This window comes from Solanum pennellii, chromosome 10, assembly GCF_001406875.1.
Source record: "Solanum pennellii chromosome 10, SPENNV200".
NCBI lineage: Eukaryota > Viridiplantae > Streptophyta > Magnoliopsida > Solanales > Solanaceae > Solanum > Solanum pennellii.
Window position 1 is genome coordinate 49,517,662 of NC_028646.1, and position 8,691 is coordinate 49,526,352.

An 8,691-nucleotide genomic window follows, 5' to 3' on the forward strand; every position below is an offset into this window, starting at 1 on the left:
TATATATATATATATATGCATAAAGATGGGCGGATACCATATTTGCTTCTTAAATTGATTACTCAATGATGAATAGGCTTTATATACCATTCCCTATGGGATTCAACCCAAAATCTTCGTTGGATTTTTACAGACTACAATCTGTCACTATTTTAATTGGTTTTTTAAGGTGTAATTTGAACATTATCAGAAACCTTTAACGTCAATGGCTTTCAAAATCATTTGAAATGAAAGATACGGGTTAAGAAGACTATACATTAGGTGTTAAGATCTAAAGAGACCGTTCCAAGAATATTCTGATCTTATATCGAGAAACTTATTTTAAAAATATTGTAAAACTTTTGAATGAATAGTTAAAAATTCATTAAAACTTCAATAGGCAATGGGTGAAACTTCAAGACTATGAAATGTGTCCAGACTAATAAAGAAAAGGAAGACAAGTCCTAAGTTTCATATTATAATGCAATCGAGATTCTGATGTATACTATCATGTTTATTGTAATATTTCGTAACTCGTAATAGCCAAGAATAAGCTATGAAACTAAAATTTATCACTTTTTTGAAAGAATTGGAAAAATTTGGAAAATTTCCTAATGTTTAAGAAGTGAGTTTTTTCTCATTTTCATATGCCCATAACATCTTACTCATGGTGAGTTAGAGCCAGTTCATTATATGTTTCAAATCCCCTTGGGAAGATCTTTCCAACGACACCGAGTTTGCACGATTTGAATATCTTATGAGGGAGATAAAACATGAGATCATGATAATTGAAGCCATAATCCAATTCAAGAACAACTAATATCAAAGTCTGTCAAGTCTAAAAGTTAAGAACCAAGTCAAAGTAAGTTTCTAAAACTTTTCAAGAGTCTTAAACAAACATTTTAACTTTGTTTAAAGGCTCAAGTTACAAGTTGAGCAAAGAGTAGTGAGTTAAATTAAAATTCTCAAAAGTATAAGGGAATTAAGAATTCCCTAAGAGTTAATTTTCAAGTTGAGAAAACAGCAAAGCATTGAGTTCATTTCTTAAAAGTTATAAAAGGACTAAGTATTCCCTTATAGTTACAAATGTATATCACATTTTGAGCAAGAAAGGAAACTAGACTTCCAACAGAGCCTTTGGCTAGTTTTTAGTAAAGAGAAAACTATGATTTCCAACATAACTTTTAAAAGCTAAGTTTGAGAAATTACCTCAATGCATTTAGCTTAAGAGTTGTGTGTGTCTAGAGCCTTTTTGTAGTAGTTCTAATATGTTTTTATGTTTGTTTTACAGGAAATATGTCCATATTAAAAATGCAGAAGGTAGATTACAAAAAGTGTAGAAAGATGACCTACGAAGGCCATCGGCGGTCCGTAGGTGGTGACCATCGATGCGCAGTTCAGGCCGAGGGAGAAGATCAGGGAATTATGACCAAGTGTGGAACTACGAAATGAAATAACGGTCAATCGATAAATCGATGGATTGTACTGGTTAACCGTTGATCATTTAAGAGAAGGCTCCAGTACCTGATTTCTCAAGATTCTACGTATGGAATGACGGAGGAGCATCCACGGACCGTAGATGAGTCAACGGATTGTATCTAGGTTAGTCATTTGATTCAGAGTAGAGGTTGAGCTGATGAAGAAAAGTAATTTTAAGTCTGGAATGACAGAGGCAGTCGGCGGACCGTCGTTCAATAGGGGTCGTCGATCAATGCCGTGTTTTTGGACGAACTTTCCTTATTTCAATTTCTTTTAATTTAGAACAACGTTTTCAGTAAATAGGGTATTAAAACCTCGTTTTTTTGGATGAAACATTACTAGTATTATTTTTCTTTTGTTTTGGAGATTGATTTTCTCAAATTTATGCAATCAATTAATTTTCGGATTTGGTTTGAAGTTTTATCTTGCAATTTCAAGTTCAATTTCTGGGTTTACGCATATTATTGAAGAAAGTTCATGATTTCTTCTCTAAAAGCTATTAATTTGTGATCTTGCTTGCATGGGTAACTAAAACCACAACTAGGGTTATGGGAAACATGGCTAATTAGCAGAGTAAACCTAGCAAATAAGCAAGTCTCAAATAGGTTCTTGCATGTATTGATAATAATTTCATTTAGAAGTCTTTTTAACGAGTGCACACGTCAGAAATAGCCTTGTGCTACTTGCCGAACCGAGGAGGTAGTAATAGGAAAAGAATTATCACTATAGATTTAGTGGGATGTTATCTAATAGGCTAGTGTCGATTGGTGCGAAGTAATAACTAAGTCATACATCGATTATGATGTCTAATATGAGGTAATGTAAGGGTTTGTAAATTATACACACGTAGTCGGATCAAGGTGCGGGATGAAATTCTCTAGATGTCGGACAAAGGATTTAGAGATACATTACTTACCACTTTACATGCAAATCACTAGGGAAGAATTGCTATTGCTAGGAATACGGCATTATGAACCTATGGGGAATAAATATACCCTAGTTAGTCTCACTGCTTAATAAAAACTAAATTTTTACTTTTGCTTACTTGTTATCTTATAAGTGTTGAAGAAAGTTGTTTCACAAACCCCCCCCCCCTTCAATTAGTTGTTTTCGGAAAAACCTTGGCTATATAGACATAATCGTACATTGAAATTAAGTCTATCAAATTTTCCTGGTGCGATCGATCCGAACCTACTTGCTGGGTACTCTACTTGATTACAACCGCTTATACTTCTTTAGGGAGGCGTAATTTTAGCGTATCAAGTTTTGGCGCCGCTGCTAGGAATCTCCTTTTAGATTAAGTTTAGTTATATTATTGAAATTTAGTTAACAATTTCCTGATTTTACTTTTTCATTTCGTTTTCTTTTTCGTGTCTAACTCTAGTGTATGACAAGTACATGGAGTCGAGGAGAACTACTCATTCCATTCAATACTGAACTTAACCATACATTGAGAACGATGGAAAATCAACCGAACCCAGCCAATCTAGGTGATAGGGAGATCCGTAAACCTCCATTACCTATTGAGGCAGTAAAAAAATTTAAGGTTGAAAATCAATTGGAGAATGTTTTGAGGATGCAGCCCCCAGCACTACGACCTCAGGATCACTATAGAGGCAACGTGAACATCACAGACTCTGATAGACCTCTTGTCCTACCTTCTCTACCTCAAGGGCACACATTCATGGTGACAATTGGTTTGATGCAGATGCTCAATGCGAGGGGTTTGTTTGTAGGAATGCCATCGGAGGATCCATATGCTCACATAGCCTAACTGAGGTCTGTGTGCAAGAGTTGTGTGGGTAGTCTAGACTTTGATATGAATGTTATCGGGCTGCGAGTGTTTCCTTTATCACTGACAGGAGATGCTGCGATATGTTTTGCTGAGCTACCCTACAACTCCATTTAAAATTAGGATCAATTGAGAGATATGTTCTTAGCAAGGTATTATCCAGTGTCCAAGAAGCTCAACCATAAAGATAAAGTGCACAACTTTGTAGCACTACCACGGGTCTTTGGTCAAATTTACTACATTTGTCAGAGGCTTCCCAAACCACCACATTGAGGATGAGTCGTTGAAATATTACATATATCGAGGTCAAGATGATAACAATAAAGCAGTGCTACATACTATAGAGGGGGATTCCTATGAAGAGTGTACATATGCAGCAATCGTAGAATAGTTGGAGAAGATATCTCGCATTAACAAGGCTTGGAGCACTAGAAATTCGGACACTAGGAGAAGCACCTTTGCAGTGCAAGTTACAAACAACCCAATATCAGATGAGATGTGTGAAGAGTTTGCAAAGATGAGAACTGAGCAAGGTTTGGTTTTGAAACATGTGAGTGGAGGTGTAGAGAAGGTAAATGTGCTAAACTGCTTGACTAAACCACCACCGCCAGTAGATGAGTACTATTATGAAGAAGATACCTATGAGTGAATGAGTAGACGGGGTCTTATCTACCAAACGCCTAAGGCTCCAATAAGGAGAATTTGGAGCCAAGGTCAAGGAAATCAAGGTCGGAACTATGGTAACTATAATTAAGAGGTTAAATATGATGGAGATTGAAATTTTAACCATGACAACAACTTCAACCAGGGTAACTATGGTACTAGGAATGATTTTGAGTGGGACCTATATTACCCCATAAAATCAGGAAGTTGCTCCTACGGATGGTGGAGGTAGTATGGCGCGAGTTGAGTATATGATGCAAAAGATGATGAGAGATAAAAAGTGATTTAGTTAACATTTTGCAAAAGGTGGATACACATGCGATTTTGATTAGGCATCTTGAGTTACATATGGTTTAATTGTCTACTACTGTGAATCCACGCCAACGTGGCACTCTTGCTAGATATACTATCCAGAATCCTTTAAATTATAGGCATTACATGGAGGTCACTACTCGAGGGGGTAAGGAAACCATTGATCCACCTATGCCATCTGATGTAAAAGATGATATGAGAAAAGAAAAAGAGGTTGTAGAAACTAGTGGAGAGTTGGTGAACAACATGGTCATAGAAGTAGAGGTGTCTCAGAAAGTGGGCCCCATTCCTATACCTCCATCTCCATTCCCTCAGAGATTAGTGAAGAAGATTGAGGATGGTAAATATCGATGATTTATCACTATGTTGAAACAATTTTCCATCAATATCCCTTTGATAGAAGAATTGGAACAAATGCCCGATTATGCTATGTTTATGAAAGATATGGTGACAAAGAAGAGAACGGTGAGTTTTGAGGATGATGACAGAATGCACCACTGTAGTGCTATTGCTACAAGGCCTCTTATACAGAAAAAGGAAGATCCTGGATGTTTCACCATTCCATGTATAATCGGGTTACTACACTTTACTAAAGAACTATGTGATCTTGGAACAAGCATAAACCTCATGCCTCTTTCCATTTACAAAAAGTTAGGATTGGTGGCCCAAAGCCTACTATTATATGTTTACTTATGGTTGATCGAGCAGTGAAGAGTCCCATCTTTATACTCTATCATGTGCTTGTTAAAGTGGATTCATTTATATTTCCGGTTAATTTTGTGGTTCTTGACTGTGAGGTGATTTTGAGGTTCCCATTATTCTAGGCAGGTCATTCATTGCCACTGGGCGTGAATTGGTTGATATAAACATGGGGCTAATGAAGTTTAGGTTGAACAATAAAGAAGCAACTTTCAATATATGTAGGTCCATGAAGAAGAGTTGCGAGCTCCGAACTGTATCTATTATATCCTATAGGGTTGAGAGTATATATGAGGTACAAATTAAAGAGCGAGTAGGCGTCGAGGCACTAGTGGCAGTGATCATGAATTTTGAGAGTGATGGTATTGAAGATTATGGTTCTTTCATGGCTTCCCTTGAACAAAATGAATATCAGTCAAAACTAAAGAAATTGGAGTTAGATTTGAAGCACGCGAGTATCGATCCATAAAACCATCTATTGAGGAGGCTACAAAATTAGAGCTTAAGGTTGTACCACCTCATTGAGGTATGTATTCTTGGTTATATATGACACTATGCCGGTGATAATTGCAGCGGATTTGAATAGGCAACAAGTAGAGTGTTAAGTGGAGGTTTTGAAGAGCTTGAAACGATTCATTGGTTGGACTATTGCGGAAATTATTGGAGTTCCTCCGGGAATTAATTCACACAAAATCCAACTCATGCCCGATAACAAACCAATTAAGTATTGAGCACCAAAGAAGGTTGAATCCACCTATACAAGAGGTAGTTACAAAATAGATTATCAAGTGGTTGGATGTCGAAGTCATTTATCCTATTGCATACAGTATTTGGGTGTGCCATGTTTAATGGTGCCTAAAAAGGGTGGGATGACAGTGGTGCCTAATGAGAGGAACGAGCTTGTTCCAATGTGGATACTGACCGGATGGAGAGTTTGTATGGACTACCAGAAGTTGAATGCTTGATTTGAAAAGGACCATTTCCCGATGCCCTTTATGGATCACATATTAGATAGACTCACAGGTAAATGATTGTATTGGTTTGTCGATGGCTATTCGGGCTACAATCAAATCTCTATTTCCCTTGAGGATCAAGAAAATACCATTTTGACTTGCCCTTGTGGGACGTTTGCATTCAAAAGGATGTCGTTTGGGTTATGTAATGCACCGACCACTTTCAAGTGATGTATGATGTCGATAATCTCCGATATAGTGTAGGACACTATTGAGGTGTTCATGGATGATTTTTCAATGTTTGGCGACTCCTTTTATCGGTGATTGAGCAATTTGGATGAGGTGCTCAAAAGGTGAGAGGATTGTAATCTAGTATTTAATTGGGAAAAATGTTACTTTAGGGTGAAAGAAGGCATAGTGTTGGGCTATCGCATCTCAGAAAAGAAGATAGCGGTTGATCGAGCTTAAGTGGAGGTGATAGAGAGGCTTCCTCCACCCATTTCTTTAAAAGGTGTGAGAAGTTTTCTTGGACATGCTGGTTTTTACCTGAGGTTTATTAAGGATATTTCATAAATTGCGCATCCTCTGTGCAAACTAATTGAGAAGGAATGTAAGTTCTATTTCAATGAATCATGTCTGATGGAATTTGGAGAATTGAATGAGAAGTTGGTGTCCGCGCCATTATTATTTCACCAAATTGGAGTGAGCCATTTGAGGTGATGAGTGATGTTAGTGGTGTTGCCCTTTGTGTGGTATTGGGTCGGAGAAGGGATAAAATCCTTCAAACCATGTACTATTCGGGTAAGGCCCTAAATAAGGCTTAGAAGAACTACATGGTAATTGAACAAGATCTTCTTGCGGTGGTGTTTGCATTGGAAAAATTTTGCTCCTACTTCATTGGTACAAAGGTTATAGTGCACACAGACCACTTCGCTTTGAGGTACTTGATAGCAAAGAAGGATGCAAAACCAAGGTTAATTAGATGGGCATTATTGCTGCAAGAGTTTGATTTTGAGGTGAAAGATAGAAAGGGGGACTAAGAATTAAGTGGCCGACCATTTTTCCATGTTGGAGGATTGAAGCTATGCGAGAATTGGGTGAAGAGGCTGAAATTGATGATGCATTACCAGATGAACATGTATTCGTCGCTTCTTAGGATTTGATCCCATGATTCGCAGACTTTGCGAACTACCTGGCAAGTGATGTAGTTCCGCCGGATTTATCCTTCCACCATAGGAAAAAGTTCATGCATTATATGAAAATTTTCTTTTGTGATTAGCCTTACTTATACCGGAATTGTGTCGATGAGATTATTTGTCATTGTGTATTGGAGGTTGTGATGTTGAGTTTTTGGAGGCATGTCACTCCTAGCCTATGGGTGGGCACCATAGTGGTATCCGTACTACGCATAAGATCTTACAGTGTGGGTACTATTGGACAACCATCCACCAAGATGCTCACTATTTTGCCAAGTCATGTGATCGGTGCCAACAAGATGGAGGAATTTTTAGGAGACATGAACTCCTCTTAAATCCTATTTTGGTGATTAAGTTGTTTGATGTATGGGGCATTGATTTTATGGGCTCGTTTGTGAGTTCTCATGGGATGAAATATATACTTATGGTGGTCGACTATGTATCAAAATGGGTGGAAGCAATAGTGCTTCATAACAAAGAAGGAAAATGTGTCACTGCGTTCTTGAAAAAGAATATCTTCTCCAGATTTCGCACATTTAGAGCCATTATAAGTCATGGTGGCTCTTACTTTTATAAAATGTTGTTCAAAGGTCTATTGGAGAAATATGAGGTTCTCCATCATGTGGCTACTCCTTATCATCCATAGCCTAGCGGGCAAGTTGAGGTATCTAATCAAAGATCAAGCAAATTCTTGCAAAAAAGCTGAATGCTAATAGAACGGATTGGTCAAGGAGGCTTGATGATGCTCTCTGGGCCTACCGGACTGCATACAAGACACCCATAGGTATATCTCCATACCAACTTGTATATGGGAAGGCTTTTAACTTGCCGGTCGAGTTAGGGCACAAAGCCATATGGGCAGTGAAGAAACATAAGATGGACTCGAATGAAGTGGCGGAACAAAGACTAAATGGATTGAATGATCTTGATGAGTTACTCTTTAAAGCCTATGAAAGTTCATCCATCTACAAAGAGAAGATAAATAAGTATCACGAACAAAGGATCCAAAAGAGAGAATTTTCGGTTGGTGATTTTGTGCTTCTATTCAACTCTAGGCTATGCTTGTTTCCAGGCAAACTCAAGTCAAAGTGGACAGGGTCATTTCTCATCACTCTAGTATTTTCACATGGAGCAATTGAGTTGGAGAATAAGGAGGTCGCAAAGTTCACAGTCAACAAACAAAGTATTAAGATCTACCTAGGGAACGCGGAGAGTGTCCATGAAGTTGTTGAGACCTATCACCTTGATGAAGTCTGAGTAAACATGGAGTCTTCGCCGTGCGGTGATGTTAGATCAAGCGCTTCTTGGGAGGCAACCAAAGTTGTATCATCTAGCCAACGATAGGTTTTATTTTCTTTGTACAAAATAGTCTTATATTCTTGTTTCATTTTTTAATATTATTTCATTCTTTCTTGTGTGATAGTGTTGGCTAGAGATTAGTGTAGCATCCATGTCTCAAAAGTTTCTAAAAAAAGACAAAAAGAATGTTCTAATGGGTGTTACATTTGAATGGACAAAAACAAAAAAACATCTGCAGGAATGGGCTGGTGCATAGGTCTACGGACTCCATTGATGGGTCATCATTCAATCGACGGATCGTCAATGGAATCTTCACATG